The following is a 26890-nucleotide window of genomic DNA, read 5'->3' as shown; positions in this document are numbered from 1 at the left end:
TCACTCTTCCTGCCCAGGATTATTTTGAATATTCTGGGTCTTTTGTTCTTCCAGATGAATTTCATGATTGCTTTTTCTGTTTCTGTGAGAAACATCATTGGGATTTTAATTGGAATTGTATTGAATCTATATAGCACCTTTGGAAGTATGGCCATTTTGATAATATTAATTCTGCCTATCCAAGAACATGGGAGATATTTCCATCTTCTAAAGCCTTCAATTTATTTTTTTAATGTTCTGTAGTTTTCATTGCAGAGATCTTTCACCTCCAACAAAATAGAAAATATTGAAGACATCGACAAATTTCTAGAGACATATGATCCTCCCAAACTGAACAAGCAGGACATACACATTCATCATTCAATAGCATATTGTTTAGTCTCCAGGTGTTAGAGTAGGTTTTTTTAATTTTATTATTTATTTCTAATTTCATTCCATTATGATCAGATAGGATGCAAGGTGTTATCTCTATTTTTTTTTTTTTCTAGGAGTTGCTTTGTAGCCTAAGATATGGTCTATTTTATAGAAGGATCCATGTGCTACTGAGAAGAAAGTGTTATTCACTCGATGATGGATGAAATACTATATTTATGTGTGTTAGGTCTAAATCATTGATTGTTTTTTCAGTTCTATGGTTTCTTTGTTTAATTTTTATTTGGAGGATCTATCCAGTGGTGACAGAGATATGCTAAAATCACCCAGTATTATTGTGTTGTGATCTATTTGATTTCTGAAATTGAAAATGGTTTGTTTGATGTACATAGATGCTCCATTGTTTGGAACATAAATATTTACAATTCTTAAGTTTTTTTTTTTTTTTCTTTTTTTTTGGATTCTGACATTTTAATTTCTTTTGAATATAAGTCATTTTTTTTCAAGCAAAGAAACAAAATCAACCTAAGGATGTGATCCTCCAGGGATCCAGGCCAAGTCCTTAGTTCTTCAGTAGAATGACTCTATAGTACCAAGCACTAGCAATAGTATACACTCCAAATAGCAACCACTTATCTTCATTTTTCATCAGGGAACAGCCAAAAGTCCAGTCAAATGCATGACATATAGAACATCTTGATCTACAAAGGATAGAATGACCCAAATTATATGCAGGTCAACCTACTGGGAAATAAGATCAGAGGTGGCCAAGGATTGGTTATCAGGGACTGTGCTTATACTTTGAAAACTTACTGTGGCTTAAAAAATTCCTGGTTCCATGATGACACATAATGGGGGGTGGGAAGGGTTAGTGTTAGGGTTAGGGTTAGGTTTAGGCTTAGGGTTAGGGAGGGTGGCAAGAATGGAGGAAGGAAGGACTGTATAGAAGGAAAAGAGGGGTGGGAGGGGTGGGGGGAAGGGAAAACATAACAAAATGAATCAAACAACATCACCCTATGTAAATTTATGATTACACAAATGGTATTCCTTTACTCCATGTACAAACAGAGAAACAACATGTATCCCATTTGTTTACAATAAAAAAAAAAAACTAAAAAAAAAAATTCCTGGTTCCTGTCACTAACAAAACAGTAAAAAATATTTTAGACAGATCCACATTAACATGTGATTGTACATAGGTCTTCCAACAGAATGTGAAGATAGGGGATAAGATCTTTTGATATTTTAAAAATAAATTACTTACTAAGAAATTAGACATACCACACTCTTTCATTTGCTACAATAACAAATTGACAATGAAGACTATTGAAAAGAAATGCTCACTCTGAAGAGGGAAGGAATGGTAACACTTTCCACTACAGAATAACCTCCTGCTTTCCCAATTAGCAATGCTGTTCTTCCATGATACACATTCGTGTGGAAAAACTTGTTGAGTTTTGCCAGGGCCAGATGAAAAACAGAGCATTTCCTAATTAGCTAATTAAGCTCAGTGAACATTTTTGGAATGCATCCCAGGCCTCATAGCACAGTCAACCTAACCTCCGCCCCAGCAAGCACTAGCTCACCACCGAAGTGGCGTGGGGACCTTAAGTTTTCTTGATGTACAATTTCTTTAAGAAGTATGAAATGTCCTTCTTTGTTCCTTCTGATTAACTTTGGGTTGAAGTCCAATTTATCTGAAATGAGGATAGAAACCCCTGTTTGTTTACAAGATCTATGTCTGATGTGTTTTTTTTCCTATCCTTTTATCTTCAGTCTGTGGATGTCATGGCCTATGAAGTAAGTATCTTGGAAATGGCATATTGTTGAATTTTGTTTTTTAATCCAATCTACCAGTCTATGTCTTTTGATGGATGAGCCAGTTATGTTCAAAGTTATTGAGATATGAGTTTTATTCCCAGTCATTTTGGTTTATTTCTGGTTTTTAATTTGAATTTGTTTCTCCTTAGATTGATTCTTCTTCTAGTGCAGGTCCTCCCTTTGTTGGTTTTCACGTTTATTTTTCATTTCTTCTTTATGAAATTTATTTGGAAAAATAAGAGCCCCAGAATAGTCAAAGCAATCATTAGTAAGAAAAGTAAAACAGGAGGCTTCACAGTACCAGACTTTAAATTATACTATAGAGCTATATAGTGACAAAGACAGCATGAATTGGCATCAAAACAGTCATGTAGGCCAATGGTACATAATAGAAGACACAGAGACAAACTCACATTAATACAGTTATCACATACTAGAAAAAGGCACTGAAAACATACATTGGAGAAAAGATAGCCTCTTCAACAAATGGTGCTGGGAAAACTGGAAATCCACATGTTGCAAAATGAAATTAAACCTCTATCTCTCACACTGCACAAACTCAACTCAACATGGATCGAAGACCTAAGCAGTAGACCAGAGACCCTGTGCCTAATAAAAGAAAAAGTAGGCTCAGATCTACATCATGTTGGCTTAGGAACTGACTTCCTTAACAACCCTCCTAAAGCTCAAGGAGTACAAGGAAGAATCAACAAATGGGATGGAATCAAACGAAAAAACTTCTTCACAGCAAAGAAAACAAGAGTGTGTGTAGAGAGCCTGCAGAATGGGAGAAAATCTTTTTCACTTGCACTTCTTACAGAGCATTAATGTCCAGGATATATAAAGAACTCAAAAAAGGTCACACCAAAAAACAAATAACCCTAAATGGGCAAAGGAACTGAACAGACACTTCACACAAGAAGATATACGATTGGTCAACAAATACATGAAAAAATGTTCAACATAACTAGCAATTAGAGAAATGCAAATTAAAACTATAATGAGATTTTTTTCTCACTCCATTTAAAAATGGCAATTATCAAGAATCCAAGTAACAATAAATGTGACAAGGAAGTGGGGAAAAAGGTACACTCATACATTGTTGGTGGGACTGCAAATTGATATAGCCACTGTGGAAAGCAGTATAGAGATTTCTCAGAAAACTTGGAATGGAATCACCATTTGACCCAGTTATTCCAATCATTTTTATATAACCAAAGGACTTAAAATCAGTATAATATATTGATGCTGCCACCTCAATGTTTATAGCAGCTCAATTCACAATAGCTAAACTATGGAACCAGCCTAGGTATCCTTCAACAGATGAATGAATAAAGAAAATGTGATATATATATATATATATATATATGTATATATAGATATATACCTAAGGAAATATTACTCAGTCATAAAGAGAAATGAAGTAATGCATTTGCCAGTAAATGGATGGAACTGGAGACTATAATGTTAACTAAAATAAGCCAATCCCAAAAAACCAAAGGCCCAATGTTCTCACTGATAAGTGAATGCTAACTCACAATGGTGGGGTGGGGGGAGCACAGTGAAGAATAGAAGTATTTTGGATTAGACAAAGGTGAATGAATGGAAGGGAGGGGAGTGGGAATAGGAAAGAAAGTAGAATGAATCTGACATTACTTTTCTATGTTCACATATGAACACACAACCAATGTAGTTCCATGTCATATACAACCAGAAGAATGGGGAGTTGTACTCCATATGTGTATAACATGTCAATATACATTCTACTGTCATGTATAACTAAAAAGAACAAATAAAAAAATATATTGAAGCAAGTGTTAGTTAAAATTAAAAAAGGAAGCACACGCTTTGTCCTCCTGAAGAGTCTGCAAGAGAATTTCCAAATGAATCCTTAATAACATGATGATCAATGTTAATGAGCTAATACTGTATCTCAAGATAAGATGATATCAGTTTCAAGAAAAGCTCCTTTTTAAAAAAAAGATTTTATTGTCAATGAAAATTAGCAAGGACTATATTACATACATCTCACATGGAAATTTAGAATTGCCATTAGCATATTAAGAACTATGATGAATTTTGCAATATGCAAACTTATTTATCCTTTTTAACGTAATACCTATCAAATCAGGCTAAATTAATGTTCTACTGAATACACTTCCAGAAAAGTTGGATTAATGTGTCACCCCCTATAGGGATCTTTATATTTCTTAATAGTGCCTTTCCTAAAGGTGGGGATTTCACCCCTCATAGTAAAACCAAGATAGCAGATGCTTCACTGACCACCTCACAAACCAGTTTTCATAGAAAGTCACCTTTTTTGTCTGAGCACAGGATATAATGTTAGGAGCCAGTTCAGTTTCTCCTCTCTTCCATTAGCCAATCACAGGTCAATCAAGAACATTGTGTTGACTCATCGAGATCTAAAAATGACTCTTGACTATGTATGGTTTGATCTAGATTTTTCTCCAGAATCTAACATCTGTCTTCACTAATTGCAAGGTGTTACTTAGTTGTAATTAGTTCACATGAATGCATAACATTCTGTCATGAAAAGAGGCCATAAAATAATTAAAATTTCCATTTCTTTTTTTTTCAAGTTGTATAGGAATTTTGCCAGCATTAAATGTTCCATCACAATATTTGGAAAATATACACTGGCATTCATACAGTTTATTTAAATTTTAACAGATTTTTTTTGGGGGGGAGGATGAGTCCAAAGTAATCATTCCAGTCTTTGAGAAAGAAAAATCCATGCTCTAAAGAATGTGTTTAAGATAGCATTTCAGCAATAAATTGTGTTCACTTCCCAAAAGCAATCTTGAGCTACATGTGAAAGAATCAGTGTTTTAAAGGAGTCTTAACTTGTATTTAACTTTGGGAGGAAAGTTCTGGAAATACGGATTTCATCACTTAGACATAAATTGATAAATGTTTCTTTTATGAGTATTTCAGCCAGTCAAAAATCAAGCTTAGGGGGTGGGGGTTGCAGGGCAGGGTCCAGCACGCAGGCGCGCAGGGCAACCTTTTCACGTGTTCCAGGGTCAGATTGCCTGTCTGTAGCAGCGGCGCGAGCCGAGTCCTAGTTGCTGCAGCGCCAGTCATGACCCGACAACCGTTTAGAAAGTTTCTTCCACTCTTTGACCGAGTATTGGTCGAAAGGAATGCAGCCGAAACTGTAACCAAAGGAGATATTATGCTTCCAGAAAAATCTTAAGGAAAGGTATTTCAAGCAACAGTAGTAGCTGTGGGATCCGGCTCTAAAGGAATAGGTGGAAAGATTGAGCCAGTTAGCGTGAAAGTTGGAGATAAAGTTCTTCTCCCAGAGTATGGAGGCACCAAAGTAGTTCTAGATGACAAGGTTTTTTTCTTATTTACAGATAGTGACATTCTTGGAAAGTATGTAGATTGATCACTGTTGAAATAGCATCGTATCAAGCTGCCCATTCCACTAAAGTTCCAAAATCTTTCATCATGTAAATAATTTCCATGTTTCTTTTATAATAAACTAATGATGATCTAATAACAGCCACTGTCTCAAAATTTTAGTTTCCCTGTACTTGTGTAAACATTTCCAAATAAAATATGTAAGTGAAAAAGGAATCAAACTGATTTCCGGGGTGTTGAGATAATAAGTATAAATGTTCCTTGTTCATTGGTTAGAAGGGGAATTTTCTTTCCCTTTTGGTGAATTCAAATGTTGAATGTCTGAGAGAATAATTTTCAGAAGATAAGCTCAAGTTCACCCCACAGCCTGCACCAAAGATCATTTCCCTCAACTCAGGGAGAGAATTGGTGGTTTTAACAAACACTTGGCCATAAACTGTTGATCTCACCAAGTGAGTCTCTTGCAGGTTCTACTGCAGGGAGAGGCACTTCATGATGTCCTGTTAGAGTTCTTCTGTTATTATAACAAAATCCCTATAAAATACCTATATTTTTCTTCTCCTCCTCTTCTTTTCTTGTCCATTCTAGGCAAGAGCTCCACCACTGAACCACATTCCCAGATCACTATATTTTTTTAATTCTGAAAAAGAATCTAGATTTAGAAATCTAACAAACTTCACACTTCTCCCTTGCTAAAAAATAAAGTATAACAACTTCATCAAACTTTTTACACAAATCGTATGAATCTACATTGTGTACAACCATAGAAACAAAATGATGTACCCCATTCACGTACAATGAATCAAAATGCAGTCTGTAAAAAAATTAAAAGCTAAATAAAAATAATAATAATTTTAAAAGTTTTAGTAAATTAAATGAAGTTAAACATTATTTCCTAAAACTGAATCAAAAATGTTTTATGAAAAAAATGGGGGGGGACACTTATAAAGGAAAACTAGTTAAGGCAGTTGCTGTCTTTCCAAAGCTATCTGAACAAACATGGGGTTTATAAGTTTCAATAATCCACACACTTCTGTCCTTCTGCTCATACAGTCTTCAGTAACCCAATCCTCCAACCTAGTGACTCTAGTCTTCTTTCCCCATCTTCCCACAGCTATTTTTACAGAACTGCACACCTTTATGCTGTCAAGATCCCAATTCTCCACTCTTACAAGGGCAAGCTCTATCTTCTGAACCATCCATGGAACTTGGCTCACCTTGCGCATACACTGTGCTCAAAAAACACTGAATGAGCTAGGCATGGTAGTGCATGCCTGTAATACCAGTGATTTGGAAGGATGAAGCAGGAGCTTCAAAAGATGGAGACCACCCTCAGCAATTTAGTAAGACCCTGTCTCCAAATAAGAAATAAAAAGAACTGGGGATGTGGCTCAATGATAAAGCACCCTGGGTTCAATCCCCAGTACCAAAAAACAAAACAAAAACACTAAATGAGCCCACTTCTACCTAAAACTAGATATGGATATTGCTTCTTCATTTCTTAAAAAAAGTTCAATCTAAAAGGAATTTGAAGGCCATTTTGAAATGATGAACATTTTTCTTTATCCGGAACTTCCTATAAAGTTAATTCACAACCTTATCCCTTCCTGGAAGCGGCAGAGGACAGCAAGAGAAGGAATGGGAAACCAGAGATGCAAAAGCGACAAGCTGGGGCATGGTGTTTGAGATTTTGGAGATGAACTTCTGCCCAAAGAGAATCATGTTAATTTTTTTAGCACTTTTATCACTTACTCACTCTCCTCCCTCAATTTGCATGAAGTTGAAAATTGTTGCAATTTATTATTTCAAGAGATCATGTTTTTCAAAAGTGTCTTTTGCAGAGTTTTAACTTGTTCTGTCTGAACTCCGCTGTGGTCTCATGATGTGACCCTAATAGGATGGACTTGCCCCTCAAGTGGCCTTCCTTGGCCCTCCCAAGAAAGGACACCCTTCCTCTGCGCCCCAGTGGGTGTTGCTGTCGAACCTGATGGATGAATGAAGAAAACCATTTCACTGCAGAACCTGTCAAGTCTGTCCTCACTATGGGTGTGGCCTGCAGAGGGACCTGTGGTCAGTCACCTCTCTGAGCTCAGTGCTGTTTTTGAGAATTTCATGTTTAAACATGCCCCTTTCCCTCAGGAAGGTTTAACATTTGCCTGGGAATGTGATTTTGCTCCCACCCTAAGGAATTTTTATCACCAAAATGAATGTTAATGAATTTCTTTAAAAAAGTTAATTCACAAAAGTACTATCAAACTTTTATACTGATCAGATCTCTACATTTTACGAGTAGCCTAAAGATTCTAGCTTACCCATCATGAAAGGTGGTGGAGAGGAAAATCACCCTGTAGTGTTTCTGTGTTTGTTCATAACTTTTTTTATTTTTAAAACTGCAATGCAATGCATAGACATTTTGTATTCTACTAATAAGTAATACCTGGACTTAAGTTTCCTACCTGTAATAAGGAATTGTAAAGCACATATTATGCAACATTTCTGAGTATCTTTGTAACATGAAATAAATGTATGTACTTTACATAAATGAAAAATAAAACTTTTATTTTTAAACACTGAAAAAAAAAAAAAACACTATAAGCAAAATCACGTTTGAACTTCCTGCTAATTTCAAGGAGAATATATAGAGAGGTCCAGAAACCAAAATATTTAAGATGGCTGAATTAGCCCCTGGGCCAGGACTCAGGAAGACTGTGTGACAAAGAGCACTGGGTCCAAGAGGAGAGGTGTCAGGGAAAGCCCCAGGACCCAGGACGTGGCTCTCAGCATAGAGGCCAGAGGATCCAGGGTGCAGAACCCTAGCGCTAGAGATTCCCCATCTTCTTACAGTTTCACTTTCCCTCTCCCAACCTTAGTCAGATCCTTCTGCCTGGACACTCACGATGCCGCCACAGTTCCCATTCCCATTGGGTGTTGGGTTTGTGGAGAAGTCAATCAGCATCACAGAAGTTCCCCTTGTTAAAATCCTCATACACTCACCTGGACTCAGATTCTCCTCAACTATGGGGGTAGGGATTCTGAGGCCTGGATGTCCCCTCCTGCTGCTCTTGAGGTTCCTATCCCTGACAGATAACTAGGCAGGTGAGTGCTGGTTCTGCAGGGAAAAGGCCCCTGCTGGAGAGGAGTTTGGGGACAGCTCCACCTGGTCTCAGACCCGGGAAATGTGGAATGTATGCAACCCTGTTAAAGACCTCCTGCCCCACCCTGCCCACTCCTTGTCTTTTCCTCTTGCTAATCCCCAGCACCCTGCCCACACCCCATCCATCCTCGGTCCCACCCTTCCTCCTTCTCCCTTAGCCCCTTTTCTGTCTCACAAGCCCCTGTGCTCCACCTCCACTCCCTGTGGCCCCAGCAAACATGTACCTGGGTCCAACAGGGGCTGGAAGTGGGGGTAACTCACGCCAGGTCTCATTCTCTACAGGTCCCCAGGGTTGCATTCTCTGATGTATTTCTATGCCACAGTGTCTGGGTCAGGATGCCAGGAGGTCCACTTCATAACCATCAGCTACCTGGACTCCAAGCTGTGCTTGTGCTTCCACAGCTACTCCAGGAGTCCAAAGATGGAAACATGGAAGCAGTTGATGTAGCAGGTGATGTATTGGGAGGAGGAGACACTGGGCATCCAGGAAGTTGCACAGTCTTGCTTTATGGGTCAGAAAAACCTGTGTGGCTACTATAACCAGAGTGAGGCTGGCAAGTGACACTGGGCTAGTGCATGGGATTGGAGAAAGGTCCCCCATGCATGAACCCTGATGGTCAGACCTCCAAGTATTTGCGTGACCCCACCATCTTCCTATGTCCTCTGCCAGGTAAGAATCTGTGGGCCTTCACTTCCATCTTGGAGACCCAGAGCACAGGAAGAGTTCTGACCAATCATCACTGGCCTGCAGAGTGTGACCAAGAGGGCTGCACTGAGCTGAAGAGCACACCAGCTTTTCACACACTCGGGAAGATGCATGACTGTGACTAGGTACTTAGGGTGTCTCCTCGCCTAGGACTGATCGTATTTTCTACCCCTGATGCAGGACCTGCACTCCTGGACCTTTGCGGATCCTATGGCTCATATCACCAGGCCCCAGTGGGAGGCAGCTGGTGAGACCTGGAGTGGGTCCTCAGATACCTAGAGAACAATAAGGAAACATGGCAGTGTCCAGGCAAGAGGGACCAGAACCTCATGTATAGCTCCTGGCCAGCTTCCCACAAGGTGGACTAGAAAATGGGAGGACTCTAGAATATCTCTCTTCCCTGAATCCTCGAGAAGGAGTTCCCCTGGGTTTCCAGTACCAGAGAGTAACTGAAGGCCCACACTGTGCTCAGGACAATGAGGGAACTAGTTCTCCAAAGTGCAAGACAAGACAATCCCTGAAATAACTGCCCAGCAGTTCCCTTGACTACGGCAGCAGCCTAGAGCATCATCTGGTGATTCCCCCTCAGCCTTGCTCTCTGCCTCAATCCAATGTCTTTGGGATTCTGACTCCAAATCTTCCAGATTTCTTGGCTCTGTCCAGGTTAGAGCATGAAGTCCCTCTCAAACTGGGGGCCTTCTACCTGAGCTGTCTTACACTCATTCTCAGACTTTCGAAGGAAGAGTTTATCCCAGGCCAGTGTCTGGGTTTTAAAATTCCCTCCCCCACCCCTATTGTGCTCTCCATTCTCAGAATGGTGGCATGAGTTCTTCTTCAGTGGAACACAGAAGATACTACAAGTGCCTAAATTTCCCCTCAGTCCCCCCCCCAAAAACGTGGATAGCCTACTACCCATCTCTGACTCTGAGGTCACCCTGAGGTGCTGGACCTTGGGCTTTTCCCTGCTGAGATCACCCTGACCTGGCAGAGGGGTGGGGAAGACCACACCTATAACATGGAGCATATGGAGACCAGGCCTGCAGGGGATGGAAACTTCAAAGAGTGGGCAGCTGTGGTGCTGCCTTCTGGATAGGAGCAGACATACACATGCCATGTGCACCATTGGGGGCTGCCCGAGTCCCTCACACTGAGATGGGATAAGGAGGGCATGAGGGCACAGAGCCTATGGTCAAGGGAGGTTGGAACACCTTCAGCAGACTCTGAACTTGGGACTCAAGGTCCCTCAACTTGCCTTCCTTCCCCAGAGCCACCTCCTCAGCTCGCCAAACCTAAGTGGGTATCATTGCTGTCCTGGTTCTCCTTGGAGCTGTGGTGGCTACTGTGACATGGAGGAGGAAGAACACAGGTAGGAAAAGGGTAAGGAAGATGGTCCGAGCTCCTGGCAGGTGGGGGTCAGGCCCAGGTAGAAGCCCACCCTAACTCGTTAGTGGGAAGTACCATCCACACACATGCTTACCCAGCCTGAGGCCATTTCCTGAAACTTACTCCATTATACACCTGGAAAGTAAAGGACGAATTGATGCCCTTGATGACTAGAGTGATGGGGACCTAATTTCCAGCAGTCAGATTTCCAAGGGGAAGTTCCCTTCTGAGGACAAATCTTCAGGAGGGTGTTGCTTCCATCCCTTCATATTTTTTTCCTCATGTATTCTGTTCCTTTTCTGGGTCGGTTGTCACAGTTCTATAAAACTCCTTGGGGTTCAGAAATTTCTGGTTCCTCTGGGGCTTCCTGGCCCTGCCTCCTACCAAGTTCCTCATAGATGGAAAAAGAAGGAGCCACGGTCAGGCTAACCGCAAGTGTGAGCAGAGATGATCCCTGATTCTCTGGGTAAGTTGGATGGGAGCCCCTGGCGGAGCTCACCCACCAGCAGTTCCTCCTTTAGTAACATTGGTGGTGGGCTCTGACCAATTCTGCTCTACCCCAGACAGTGATAGTGGCATAGGCTCCAAAACCTCTCTTAAGGCTTGTAAATGTGAGTTCTTGGAGGTCCTGAAGTGGGAAAGCAGGTGGGGCAAAGGGAACACAGCTGGGTCATGGGGCCTCTGGGTACGGACACTTGATTGTGTGATGGGCTGTTCCAGCAGAGGTGTGGCTGGGTTGTCTCCATCCCATCTCAACTTCCTGGTGCACTGAGCTGCAACTTCTACTTCTCTACTAAAAGTAAGAATCTTGTCATGAGATGTGGTTGGTGGGTTAATTATAGTAGAGAAAGACTCTTAACACTTGAGGGAAGAATTAAACCTGAGAACTTTCCAGAATCCATGTGTTTCCTGTGCTGAATTCTTTGCAGGTGGAGACAGGTGATGGCTCTCAGGAGCCAAATGTGGATGGGTTTCTTCCCAGTTTGTGTTTAGTGCATTGTAAGCTTTGAGTCAGTCCTTAGGGGGTCATCTTCCATTCTGCTTTGTCCTTGTCCCCCAGTAGAACCTTGTCCCACCACACCTGTAAAGACAGAGACTTTAACATTGCCCAGGCCTTGTCCAGTCTCCAGGACCTTGGACGGCAAGAGCTTCATGTGGTTGGGTCAGCCTAAGATCAGGCTTCGCTCTGGCTGTTAGCTGCCAACTTTTGTGTGTTGAGGTTTTGTTTCTTTTTTGCTATGGGAAGATATTTCCTGTTCTTGTTCTTTTGTGTGAGTTCTGGTGTCATTCTCTTCTGGGAATCTCCTGTTTATGACTCAGACAGGAGTAATTTTCCCACAAATGGTCCCCACAAAGCCCCTGTAAACACAGGTCTTGTTTATATCAAGAAGTAAATTTTCACTGGTCAGCTTTTGCTCTCCTTCCAGGACTGTTTTCTGGATTGCATTTCTAATCTTATCTCCAATCTCTTTTAAATGAATCTTATTGTGGGACTTGAATAGAGGCAGCATGTCACGATTTCTCTCTTAGATAAATTTCTGCTAGGTTTCCATCTTCTCTGATCACCTATGCCTCTTCCTGCCCATAATCCTAGTACTCCTCCTGCTGGCTCCTGTCAAACTCCATAGATTTATAAATCAGAATCTAATTTAGATTTTTATTTGGTTTAAAAACAGTACTCACAACCCTAAGTATAGGAGGGGATGAAGAGGGGGAAGGTAAGCATCACTGGAAAGAAAAGTCCAGTCAGTCGGGAACTCAGTGTGAGAGGACAATGTGCTGCCGATAACACAGAGAAGCCTTTGGTGCGAGTTTCCATTAATGAAGTTATTGTTGCTAGGTTAGAGAGGTGCTCTACAGCGAGCATTCATTCTACTGACATTTTTTGAGTACTGCATACATAACAATTTTTGCATTTCTGATCTATATTGGAACTGAAAGCAGACCAAATTTCTGTTTTTATAAAGCCTGTGTTTTACTAGGAAGAGGGGGATGATCTACCTTAAACAGAGTAAAGAAAGTTATTCTGTTTATGTTATAAAGAAGTCTGCATTACAGGGAATATGATCCAGAGTGTTGGTGTGTGGGGACAGGGAACATGATGGTTTAATTAGGGTCAGTGTGGCCCTTTTGGGAAGGTGACAGATGTGAAGAACATGAAAAAGTCTGCCATGAGGATTCTGGAGAATTTTTTTCTGGGCAAGGGGAACTGTCAGTGGGAATGAACTAGGGCAAGTTTGTATCTATGGAAAACCAAATACACTTGTGTGACAGGAGCAGAGTCATGAAGAGGAGGTCATCAACACATACAGGGCATGTGGACCTGAAGGTGTTGAAAGGACTCTTACTGTGAGTGAGGAAGTATGGAGCAAAGACTGGCAGAGGGCAACTTCTCCTTTCAAGGACTCACTCTGACTACTCTGCTGAGAACAGTATGGAAAAGACAGGGGCGGGTGAGGAGGTGGGGAAAAGTGGAACTAATGAGTCCTTCAGGATAGACATGTCCATCACTTTACCTGGGTGGTGAGCAGTGAAAACAGTGGAAGTAACTGGATTCTACACACTCATTGAAGATGGACTTGACAGCATTTCCTGATGGACTAAAGCTGAGGTATGAGAAAGAGGAGCGGAGGAGGACACTACTGATTTTGGACTGCACAAGGAGAATGGTGGAGCTGCTCTTCATAGATTTGGGGAGGACTCTAGTGGGGATATAGGTGAGGATAACAATGCATTACAGACACTCAGTATAAGAGATGCCATGTTTAGATGTGCACTGGAAATGCAGGTGAGGTGACTGGTTCCCAGTGGGACAGATGAATTGGAAATACTTAGGAGAAATTTCTGGACAGAAGAATTAGATCTAGGAAGTACCACCATATAAATGTTAGTTAAAACCTTGAGAACAGATGACCTCATCAAGGGAGAGATCAGGTGTAGCAGAGGAAAGATACAATGACTAAGCCCTGGAGCTCCAGTGTATGTGATCTGATCAGACCCCACACCCAGAGCAGACTGCACAGTTCTGGTACCACATTCAGAAGCAGGTAGACCAGGAAGTTCCAGACTTTCCTGCACTGGAACCTCCTGAGTCACCTTAATGAGTAGATGGTCTAAAGTTGACCAGAAGATTCCATATTTAAGAGAAGGTAGTGCTGATGCTACTAGTCTGGTGATCACACTTCTTACTGCAGTGATAAGGAGGTAGAGCAGGATTCACAGACTGTGCATCAAAAGTTTGTTTCATGCTTGTTCAACAAGCAGTTCTTGGACTTCTGCATCATACTTGAAACTGCAGATCTGGGGAGTGGTTTGAGTGTTCTGTTCTGAGCCCACCAGCAATCATGCTACTCAAATGAAGGAACAGCTGAGGTCAGTGATCAGAGTATTCAGGGTGGAGAGGAGTCTTACATCTACATTTAAATGTGGTGGTTTTCTTTAGAAAGGAAATGGAAGATATATCTAGTCAATTATTATACATGGTTTAGGAGATGTGTCATTTTGTGTCCCAGAGCATATAGGCAGATTGAAGATTTAAGAGGTGACTCTCAGTTCAGCATAATGTAAATCTTCCAATGCTGCTCTCTGAAACCACTCCCAAACCTGATTTATCTGTCATGTCTATCAGAAAAGAAGAAAAAGAGTGCCATTTTTTCTAGCTTAAACATAAAGGAATTGAGATTTGTGTTCGAGGAACTAATTTAGTTTTAAAGAAGGTCAGACAACCAGCCTTGAGGCTACATAGCCAGAAACAATCCACAATCCCTCCTTCAGTTGTGAACCACTGACCTTGGTGCTGGACTCAGATGCCACTGAGACCTGATGCTGGCCACTGGACTCTGCAGCAGGGACTACTGTCATTACTGCTCATGGAATCACTCTTGCCACTGATGCCACCATGGCAAATCATTGTACACACTGCCAGCTCCTCTGTGTCTACACATCCTGGTCATGGGCTTGGTGCATGTGATTGTCTGACCAGTTGAGCAAAAGCTTGGTATGATGTTCATATGCAATAATGTTGAAAATGTGAATTTTCTTCTTTTATGCAAAGAAATGATTTCTGCCTCTTACTGATATTCTGTAAATGTAGACTTTCCCTAAAGTAGAAAGAGACTTCATGTGCTGAGCAGAGGGTTGAAGGATGGAATCACTAAATTCAGTTCCTGGAACAGTGAACTGAGGGAACTTGATCCAGTATATCATAGGCACCTGACTCCATTGACTAAGTCCTAAATGACATCTATCAAATTATTCCTCTGATAGTTCAATTTGGAATCCAGATTTCTTCTACTCCAATTCATGTTTTTGGGTAAGTGGAGTGACAGAGTGGGATAGTAAAATGATTGTTCCTGTCTTTGTCTCTTGCTAGGATTCAAAACCCAGGTCTGAAAGATATCTAGGGATATACCAATGATGTGACATTAATGTTAATTTCATGTTTTGTTGTACATGCACAAGGGAGAGTGTCAATAACACTCATCAGTTATTTTTCTTTCACTGCCCACAAAAGTCTAAATACCCTGCTGGTATAACTGCCTTGCTACCCAAACTGGTGTATTGACAGCTGATGTTCAAACTGTCCATAGCAGACTCAAGGACTCAACATATGTGCACAACTTTGCTTTAGTGTTATCCATGTGGACAAGGAAGGGCAGAAGCTTACTTGCTTACTCTCATTATTTCTGTATGTATTTTGTTGTGGCCTGGTAAGGAAAGAAGGTAGAAAATTTAGCATTATGAGTAAAGATTATTCTAAGTCATCTAGAAGAGAGGTTGGGTAGCTTTGGGTGGTTTACTATTAAGGGCCTTATCTGAAATAAGGAAGCAAAAACAGAAAAAGAAGAAAAGGAATGTTGGCAGCCCTATGAAGGGGCAGCAGTCTCTTCCCTGCAAGTACAGGTGGTACCCTAAAAGAGCCTCCCTAGCAGCTAACACCATGATGGAGGAACAAAACCACAGTTACTCTCACACCTTAAACACAATTCAGAAAAATGTATGTGAAAATAAGTAGCTATTTAGATTATGCAAGAAACTCCCCCAGAGACTGCAGTCTCTGCAACAAAGGGAATGAAGGAGGTGAGGTCTGCCATAGTTCATCTTCCTACCTGCAGAGTTTCCAGACACAATCTGGATTTTACACTGAGCATGTGGTGCAATGAGAGGAGGCTATTGGTAGAAGACAGTTTACTGCACATGTGGAAAGAATATAAGAAGTTTATGGTCAGAGTATGACTGTAGTGGTTTTCAAAAACCAAACACAAATTCCTTGATATTCAAGGGCAGGAGATAATTCCCCTTCTCATGAATGAGGCTTGAGTTACTAAACTCACCTCTAGTAGAGAAAATAAACCAGAAGTGACAGTATGCACTGACACACAGAAAGAACTAGGATTTCTTGCTTGCTATGTTCTCTCTTGAATCAGACCTTCCTGGGAAAGCACATACCATTATTAGTGGCTAATCAACTCAGGAGATTCCCATATGGCCAGGAGGTATGGGGCTGTGAAGGAGATCCTTCCATGCCAATCAGTCCTTCCAGTTATGGCCAATATATTAATTTGAATTCCACAATTCCATGAGATGCTCAGAGGTAGGCCCAGCTAAGCCAATTCATGAACATCACTCACATAAAAGCAGTATAATAAATACTTGTAAGTTTAAGTTGCTATGTTTTGGAGTGATTTGTTACAAACCAAAATCTATAACAAATGCACTGGAAACAACAGTGTGATCAAGAGTTCTTGTTAGAAACAATGTAGTCCAGAAGAAATTCAGGTGATAACTGCAATAACCAACAATAAAAGGCTGCCAAATAAGACATATCTATCTACAAATACTGTCCTTCAAAATAAAACTGACATATTAAATTATTTCAATTGTTTTTAGAAATCCATTCACATTTTTTATTAACATTTTTCTTTTATATTATATTCATAACAGTTTTAATAGTTTTACTTAAGATTACAGTACTCATCATAACATTTCACAGTCTACTTTCAGTCAACAATGTATTACTTCACATAAATATAGAAACCTTGCAACTGTTCAACCTTCCCTCTGTACCCACCCTTGATGTTATAGCTTGGATTTAGTTTATTACAGTCTTAGATATTTCTTAAGTGGAAAAGGGTAAAACAATGCGATAGTGTTTTGCATTCAGCCAGATATGTGCTGCATCTGCTGCTTTTCACCTGTTCTGAATATTTGAGTTTCATTTGGCATTGTTTGCCTTCAAATTGGAAAATTCACGTACAAAATTCATTTGGCAAGGATCTACTTGGGACTAATTGTTTACTTTGTCTTAACTGAAAATCTGTTTATGTTCTTCTCATTCATAAAGAACACTTTTTTTGACATATGGTTTTGGATTTACTTTGTTGTTCTTATTGTTCATTAGGAGCTTTAAAAGTTTTGTCCCAGTTTTTTCTTGCGCATCTCACTTTGCTTCTTCCAAAACTAGGCAAGAACAATACAAGAAAGAGTACAACAATGAAAATCCATCATGAAACTAGATTCAGAAATCTACACAGAATGTTAGGAAATCAAATGCAAAAGCACATAGAAGCAATGTACATCTCTTTAGGCTGGTTTGATCACATCATAGGAAATTGAGGTTAGTCTAACATTTGGAAAACTGATAGAATGAAGGTCAAAAACCATATTGACTCAGTGGTAGAGCACTTGCTTGGTATGTGTAAGGCACTGGATTCCATCTTCAGCACTACATAAAAATAAATTTAAAAAATAAATGTATCCATCTATAACTAACACACACACACACACACACACACACACACATATTTCATTATAAGGGATCCAGAAAAGACATGTGTCTGAATTCAACATCATTCCATGATAAAATCTCTAACATATTAATAATTGAAAGAACTTCCTCAACACTGAAAGACTGACAAGGACAGTAATTGAAAGCTTAGTGCAAACATCTGTCCAAGGGATGAAATGCTCAACATTTTCTTCCTGGGATCAACAACAAAGCAAACATGTCTATCTCACCATTTTTATTTAGCTTTATTCTGGATGTCCTAGTCAATCCAAAAATAGAATAAAATAAAATAAAATCTTACAAATAAAAAAGGGAAATAAAACTATCCTTACTTACAGGAAACATGAGCATTTACATAGAAAATGCTAAGAAACTCCCCAAAATTACTAGAATTAGTAACTCAATTTAGCAAGGTCACAGTATTAAAGCTTACTATGTCAAAACCAATTTTATTCCAATATTCTAGCAATTCTACCCTACATTTGCAATAGCATCAAATATACTTAGCCAAATTAAATTCAGTAATCTGATTTGGGTCCTGGAAGAGAAAAAACACTGCTTTAAAAAACCTGATGATGAGTGAAGAATACATTCAATACTTTAATCAGATAAACAAAATAATGATAATTTCTAAATTAAGAAAAATACACAATAATGATGGAAGACATTAACAGCACAGAAACCTAGACAAATACTAAAGGGTAATTTTCACCTACCTGTAAATTTAAATGAATCCAAAATTATAAATTTAAGAGTAAAATAAAATTCTGAAATATAAATTTAATTCAAATGATATGTTATTTACTTTCAAAATTACAAAACATTACAAAGACAAATAACAGAAGACAAAAAGAAGGAAAGGAATATACTGTGCTTCAGATTGAAAAATTCAGTATTGTTAAGATGTACCTCCCAGGGAACTGATTGAATAGATTTAATAGAATATAAACAAAATCCTTACAGGCTAATTTTTTAATTGGCATGTTACTTAAAAAATTTAATGTCTAAGACATGAGTGTTCATTGACTGCCCATTACTGTGAAAAAATGTCTGGTATAAAACAACTTATAAGAAGGGAAGTTATATTTTGACTCATGGTTCCAGAGGTTTCTGTACATGTTTGCATGCCTCCATTGCTTTTGGGCCTATAGTGAGGCAGGAGGACGTCAAGCTGGGAGTGAGTAGTGAATGAAATGCTCACCTCAAGGCAGTCAGAAGGCAAAGAGAGAAAAAAGAAAGAGCTAATATCTCAATATGCTTTTCAAGGTCACGCCCTCAATGACCTAACTGCCCTTCACAAAGCCCCACCTTCTGAGGGTTCCACCTCATCTCAACAGTGCCACCAAAGGCTGGGCACCAAGCCAAGACAGGTGCTTTTGGGGAACATTCATGATCCCAACTATAGCAACCTAAAATACCTAAATAAGTTTTAAAAACAAGAAAAAGATGGAAGGCTTAAAATATTTTATATCAAGACCTTTGGAAAACTATAGTAGTCAACAAAACATGACATTGGTGTAAAAATACACAGAAAGATCACTCTAACAGAATACAGTACAGTTAAGGGAACACACTTTTATCATCAAGTGATTTTTGACAAAAGTCCCAAGATAATTCAGTGAAGATGAGGCTTTCAACATGTTACTGGAACACCTGGATATCTACGAGGGAAAAGGGCATGAAGATCCAACATTCCCTCACATCCTAAATGAGAGTTACATTGCAATAAACCTAAATAAAATAAAAGTATTAAACATGTTTTCCAAACTTAGGGAAAAATTGTTGAAATTGGATGAGCAAAAAACTTTAAATATATGAAATATAAAAAAGCATAAAACATAAATCAAATAAGTGATTAAAAACTTAATCAGAATTACCCCATTTGTTTATAATGAATTGAAATGCATTCTGCTGTCATGTATAACTAAATAGAACAAATTAAAAAAAAACTTAATCAGGATTAAACATACCTTTTACAAACATGATGAAAAATAAAAATGAAAATCACAGAAGGAAAGAAACTTCCAAGACATACATTGGACAGATGGCCATTATCCAGAATAGATGAAGAACATTTACATCTCATTAATAAGACAGACAACCCTTTACTCCATGGAGGTGGAAAACAGTTCACAGGGAAGCTATGCAAGTCAATGGTAAGTACCTGAAAAGATGGGCACCATCACCAGCCAACAAAGAAATGTGAACTAGTACCACAAGGTACAAACTCACATCAATAGAATGGATAATATTAAAAACACTTAGGAAAATAACACATATGAAGAAGAGGTCAGCAGCTGAAAATCTCACACATTGCTGCAAGAAATGTAAAAAAAATTACACTCCATTTGTCAAACAGTATCACAATTCCTGATACCGTTAAAAATGTACCTACTATATGACCCAACAATCCCTTTCTTAGGCATTTATCTGAAAGAAAGGGAAATGTGTCTATACAGACTTACACTCAAATGTTCATAGTGGGGGTTTTTTATACATTTATATTTATACCAGACCCAAACTGGTAATAACCCATCTCATTACCAAGGTATCTCTTTTAAACCAATGGATAAACTAGGTTTCAGTAACAATAACAAAATTAGAAAATTAATATGTAAAAAATATGAATGAAGCTTAAAAAGCTACTATACAAAAGACTACATGATTATGTGTATATGAAATTCTGAATTAAAAATTATAGTCAGAATGGATATCAGTGGTCACTTAGGGCTGGGTTGAAGGGAGAATTAAACACAAATGAGAGGCTGGGGTTATAGCTCAGTGGTAGAGCACTTGCCTAGCATGTGCAAGGCATTGGGTTCGATTCTCAGCATCAAATATACATGAATACATAAAATAAAGGTTCATCAACAATGTTAAAAAATATTTAAAAGCACAAATGTAGAGATCCAAGATGGCGGACTAGAGGGAGGCTGCATTTCGTGTTGCTCCGTAACTCCAGTTTCAAGCAGAGGATATCTGTTCTTGATTGCTCACTGTCAGGCACCTATCATCTGCCATTTGCCTGCCTCTCGCCTTTCCATCGCCTGCCTTACATCTATCCATCACCCACCGCACAAGGTTCACCTCCTGATCGCCCGACAATAGTCAGCAAACTGATCCACGATGGCCAGTAGAGCATCAGCTGCCTGCTGTTGCCTGGAAGTTCTCTGTCACAGTACCTGCAGGTTTGATTACACGTGGCTGCTGCCATTTTGAGACAACAGCCAGGCCCCATAGGACCCCTGGCCAGACTGACTGAGCCCCATCTCCAGGATCCCTCAGTCCGACCGATCACTCCCTGCCTCTGGGGCCCTCACATCGACTGACTGCTCCCTGCCACCAGGACCCCCAGACCAACTGACTGCACCCTATCACCGGGACCCCAGACTGACTGCATCCAGCCTCCAGGATCCCTCAACCACACCAAACACACCCAACCTCCAGGACCCCTGCTGACCAACCGCATCCCACCTCCAGGACCTCCTGCTGACCACGGCCACACCTTGAGCTGTAGCTCCCCAGTTGCCAACACATTTGGAAGCTAGAGTGGCCATATTGGATAATCCTGGAAGCACTAGCTCTGATCTTTAGGTGGGGCAAATCCCATCCTGAGACGCCTGCTGGAGACTAGAAACTCAATGTCAGGTATCTCTCCTGCATCAGGCTACTAAAGACTGGGAGGTTTTATTTCTATATGACTGTTATACTATAGATTTTCTTTTTTCTCCCTATTGAAATATTTTAAGTTTTTATTTCTTTACTTTTCTTGCTCTCTTTTCCTTTTGTTTACCTGTTCCCTCAGAGTCTCTTTCTCCGTTTGTTGCATGCTAACATCCAATTTCTTTTGATTAAACTCTCACCCTTTCTTCAATCTAGAACTTCTGTATATTCTTGTCTTATCCCATTAACAGCCAAATTCTACATCCCTCTGCATCCTCTTTGTTCTCCATTAGAAACTGCAGACCTTACTGCAAATCTGTTTGTTTTACTGAAGATAATATTTGAACTCATTCTTTTTATTTTGACAATTTTGTTATTGTCCTCATAGGGGCTATTTGGTCTAGGATTGCACATTGTCTGAATTCGGCACTGCTAATACTGATCTCCCCTTAAAGAAAAGGTTTTGGATACCTATAGACTAAAGGTAAAAGGATGGGGAAAAAACATACCATGCACATTGACACAGCAAAAAAGCTGGAGTATCCATGCTCATTTCAGATAATGTGGACTTCAAGCCGAAACTAGTCAGAAGGGATAAAGAAGGACATTACATACTGCTTAAGGGAAGCATAAATCAGCAAGACATAACAATCATAAATATCTATGCCCCAAACATGGCTCATCCATGTATGTCAAACAAATCCTTCTTAATTCAAGAAATCAAATAGACCACAACACAATAATACTAGGCAATTTTAACACACCTCTCTCACCACTGGATAGATCCTCCAAACAAAAATTGAATAAAGAAACCATAACACAATAACACAATCAACAATTTAGACTTAATGGACATATATAGAATATACCATCCAATAACACAATCAATAACACAATCAACAATTTAGACTTAACGGACATATATAGAATATACCATCCAACAAAGAGTGAATACACTTTCTTCTCAGCAGCACATGGATCCTTCTTTAAAATAGACCATATTTTATGCCACAAAGCTACTGTTAGCAAATACAAGAAAATAGAGATACTACCTTGTATTCTATCAGATCATAATGGATTGAAATTGGAAATAAATGACAGAACAAAAAACAGAAACTTCTCCAATACATGGAGATTAAATAATACGCTATTATATGATGAATGGATAACAGAAGATATCAGGAGGGAAATAAAAAAATTCTTAGAATTAAACAAGAACAAAGACACATCATATCAAAATCTCTGGGACACTATGAAAGCAGTACTTAGAGGAAGATTTATTTCATGGGGCACATTCAACAAAAGAAGTAGAAATCAACAAATGAACGACTTAACACTTCAGCTCAAAGCCTTAGAAAAAGAAGAGCAGGGCTGGGGAGATAGCTCAGTCGGTAGAGTGCTTGCCTTGCAAGCACGAGGCCCTGGGTTCAATCCTCAGTATCGCAAAAAAAAAAAAAAAGAAGAGCAGACCAACACCAAAAGTAGTAGAAGATAGGAAATAATTAAAGTCAGAGCTGAAATCAATGAAATTGAAACAAAAGAAACTATTTAAAAAAATGACAAAACAAACAGTTGGTTCTTTGAGAAAGTAAACAAAATAGACAAACCTTTAGCCACACTAACAAAGAGAAGGAGAGAGAAAACTCAAATTACTAAAATTCTTGATGAAAAAGGAAATATCACGACAGACACCACCGAGATACAGAACATAATGAGAAGCTACTTTGAAAATCTGTATTCCAACAAAATAGAAACTACCGAAGACATTGACAAATTTCTAGAGACATATGCTCCTCCCAAACTGAACCAGGAGGACATACACAATTTAAACAGATCAATATCAAGCAATGAAATAGAAGAAGCCATTAAAAACCTACCATCCAAGAAAAGCCCAGAACCAGACAGATTCTCAGCCAAGTTCTGCAAGACCTTCAAAGAAGAACTCATTCCAATACTTCTCAAAGTATTCCAGGAAATACAAAAGGAGGGTACCCTACCAAATTCATTCTATGAAGCTAATATCACCCTCATAACCAAACCAGGCAAAGACACATCAAGGAAAGAAAATTTTAGACCAATATCCTTGATGAATATAGATGCAAAGATCCTTAACAAAATATTGGCAAACCATATCCAAAAACATATTAAGAAAATCGTGCACCATGATCAAGTGGGGTTCATCCCTGGAATGCAAGGATGGTTTAACATCTGTAAATCAATAAACGTACTCCATCATGTCAATAGACTTAAGGGTAAGAATCATATGGTTATTTCAATTGATGCAGAAAAAGTGTTCGACAAAATACAACACCCCTTCATACTCAAAACACTAGAAAAAATAGGGATAGTAGGAGCATACCTGAACATTGTAAAGGCTATCTATGCTAAGCCCATGGCCAATATCATTCTTAATGGAGAAAAACTGAAACTATTCCCTTTAAAAATGGGAACAAGACAGGGATGTCCTCTTTCACCACTTCTATTCAACATTGTCTTCGAAACTCTAGCCAGAGCAATTAGACAGACTAAAGAAATTAAAGGGATACGAATAAGAAAAGAGGAACTTAAGCTGTCACTATTTGCTGATGACATGATTCTATATTTAGAGGATCCAAAAAACTCCTCCAGAAAACTTCTAGACCTCATCAATGAATTCAATAAAATAGCAGGCTATAAAATCAACACGCATAAATCTAAAGCATTTTTATACTCAAGTGACGAAACAGCTGAAAGGAAATGAGGAAAACAACTCCATTTGCAATAGCCTCAAAAAAAAAAAAATACTTGGGAATCAATCTAACCAAAGAGGTAAAAGATCTCTACAATGAAAACTACAAAACACTGAAGAAAGAAATTAAGGAAGACCTTAGAAGATGGAAAGATCTCCCATGTTCTTGGATAGGCAGAATTAATATTGTCAAAATGGCCATACTACCAAAAGTGCTATACAGATTCAATGCAATTCCAATTAAAATCCCAATGATATACCTTACAGAAATAGAGCAAGCAATCAAGAAATTCATCTGGAAGAATAAGAAACTCAGACTAACTAAAGCAATCCTTAGCTGGAAGAATGAAACAGGGGGTATCGCAATACCAGAACTTCAACTATACTACAAAGCAATAGTAACAAAAACAGCATGGTATTAGCACCAAAATAGACAGGTAGATCAATGGTACAGAATAGAGGACATGGACACAAACCCAAATAAATACAATTTTCTAATACTAGACAAAGGTGCCAAAAATATACAATGGAGAAAAGATAGCCTCTTCAACAAATGGTGCAACAAATGCAACAGAATGAAACTAAACCCTTATCTCTCACCCTGCACAAAAATCAACTCACAATGGATCAAGGACCTTGAAATCAGACCAGAGACTCTGCATCTTATAGAAGAAAAAGTAGGTCCAAATCTTCAACTTGTTGGCTTAGGATTAGACTTCCTTAACAGGACTCTCATAGCACAAAATAAAAGCAAGAATCAATAACTGGGATAGATTCAAACTAAAAAGTTTTCTCTCAGCAAAGGAAACTATCAGCAATGCGAAGAGAGAGCCTACAGAGTGGGAGAATATCTTTGCCACTCATACTTCAGATAGAGCACTAATTTCCAGAATATATAAAGAACTCAAAAAACTCTACACGAAGAATACAAATAACCCAATCAACAAATGGGCTAAGGATATGAACAGATGCTTCACAGAAGAAGATCTACAAGCAATCAACAAACATATGAAAAAAATTTCACCATCTTTAGTAATAAGAGAAATGCAAATCAAAACTAAGATTCCATCTCACCCCAATGAGAATGGCGATTGTCAAGAATACAAGCAACAATGGGTGTTGGCGAGGATGTGGGGAAAAAGGTACACTCATACATTGCTGGTGGGGCTGCAAATTAGTGCAGCCACTCTGGAAAGCAGTGTGGAGATTCCTTAGAAAACTTGGAATGGACCTACCATTTGACCCAGCTATCCCACTCCTTGGCCTATACCCAAAGGATTTAAAATCAGCATACTACAGAGATGCAGCCACATCAATGTTCATAGCTGCTCAATTCACAATAGCCAGACTGTGGAACCAACTTAGATGTTCTTCAATTGATGAATGGATAATGAAACTGTGGTATATATATACAATGGAATATTACTCAGCCATAAAGAATGATAAAATTATGGCATTTGCAGGCAAATGGATGAAATTGGAGAATATCATGCTAAGTGAGATAAGCCAATCTCAAAAATCCAAAAGACAAATGATCTCACTGATAAGCAGATGATGACACATAATGGGGGGTGGGAGGGGGGCAAGAATGGAGGAAGGAGGGACTGTGTAGAGAGAAAAGAGGGGTGGGAGGGGTGGGGGGAAGGGAAAAAATAACAGAATGAATCAAACATCATTACTCTATGTAAATGTATGATTATGCAAATGGTATGCTGTTACTCTATGTACAAACAGAAACAACATGTATCCCATTTGTTTACAATAAAAATAAATTAACAAAAAAAGAAAAAGAAAAGCACAAATGTGTGTGAGGAAGCTTTTAGGGCAAGGATGGGTAAGAGTACCTCTTGTTACTGGTGACAGGTACATTATTCTGGACAATCATCATATGAATGTAATTTGACACCAATTAGTGAATTATATTTCACTTAAGTATCTTAATAAGCAAAAATGAGAAAAGAAGGCAAAATAAACTCACTTTTCAATAAATAAAAATTGACAGGCCTGTTGCTGTCTGAGGCCACCTCTGCACTTGGAAACAAGGTTGGCCCCTCCCTCCCCTGCATTACCCTCCACTCTCTGTGGCTCACTCACTCCTGCATTCAGATATACTGCAATGTCTCCCATTGAAACAATCACAATTAAGCTCAGGCAATAAAACAAAATCCCTCTTGACAAACTCACCCCCCGGTCCTATGTCTCTCTTCCACTACCTCCCCATTTCTCTAATACACCTTATAGAGTGATGTGTGAGTACTTTTTCTCATGATGTCTTTTTATTTTTTTATTTTTTTATTTTTACAGGTTGCATTTTGATTCATTGTACACAAATGGGGTACATCATTTCGTTTCTATGGTTGTACACAATGTAGATTCATATCATTCATGTAATCGTACATGTACACAGGGTAATGATGTCTGTCTCATTCCACCATTTTTCATACCCCTTGATGTCTTTTGAACATTGAATTTTTGTTTTTCTAATGGAACCATGGACAGCATTTGAAAGGTCAAATACTTCTACAAGGCTTGGTAAAAAGACAACTGGCCCCAATCTTCCATGCAGTCCTATTTTCTGAACCCCAGAGGCAGCCTGCTTTACTTCTTTTGCCTGATGTTTTTATTGTTACCTTTGTGCCACTAAGTAGAATGCTATTAGGGCTGCTTCTTTGTTTTTCCATTTCGTGTTGCACTTTTAGTGGACAGCTTCCATTTACATGCCTCTATCCTCAAAACAATTATTTTATAATTTTAGTTAGATCAATGCTGTTTTCATTATATTGACTTTGGAAATGTTATTCTCAACAAGGCTTGTAGCTTTCATACTTTGTTTCCTTGAACTGATTTTTAACTTCCCTGTAGTTAATAAAAGTGTTCTTCCTTTATTTT

At 39.0% G+C, this 26890-nt stretch overlaps 1 protein-coding gene and 1 pseudogene across 2 annotated transcripts in view; both read left to right on the top strand.

Moving 5' to 3' along the window:
- The window catches only part of LOC306666655 (popy Class I histocompatibility antigen, A-1 alpha chain-like), a 107505-nt gene that overhangs the window by 71580 nt on the left and 9035 nt on the right, over positions 1–26890 (top strand). The gene's annotated exons all lie outside the window — the stretch shown is intronic.
- On the top strand, positions 5268–5605 carry LOC306666717 (10 kDa heat shock protein, mitochondrial-like; annotated as a pseudogene). Its single transcript has one exon. The product of its transcript is annotated as a 10 kDa heat shock protein, mitochondrial-like (transcript).

This window comes from Sciurus vulgaris, assembly GCF_902686455.1.
Source record: "Sciurus vulgaris genome assembly, chromosome: 7".
Classification (NCBI taxonomy): Eukaryota; Metazoa; Chordata; class Mammalia; order Rodentia; family Sciuridae; genus Sciurus; species Sciurus vulgaris.
The sequence above is the reverse complement of the archived record's forward strand: the minus strand, read 5'-3'. Positions and strand labels throughout refer to the sequence as shown.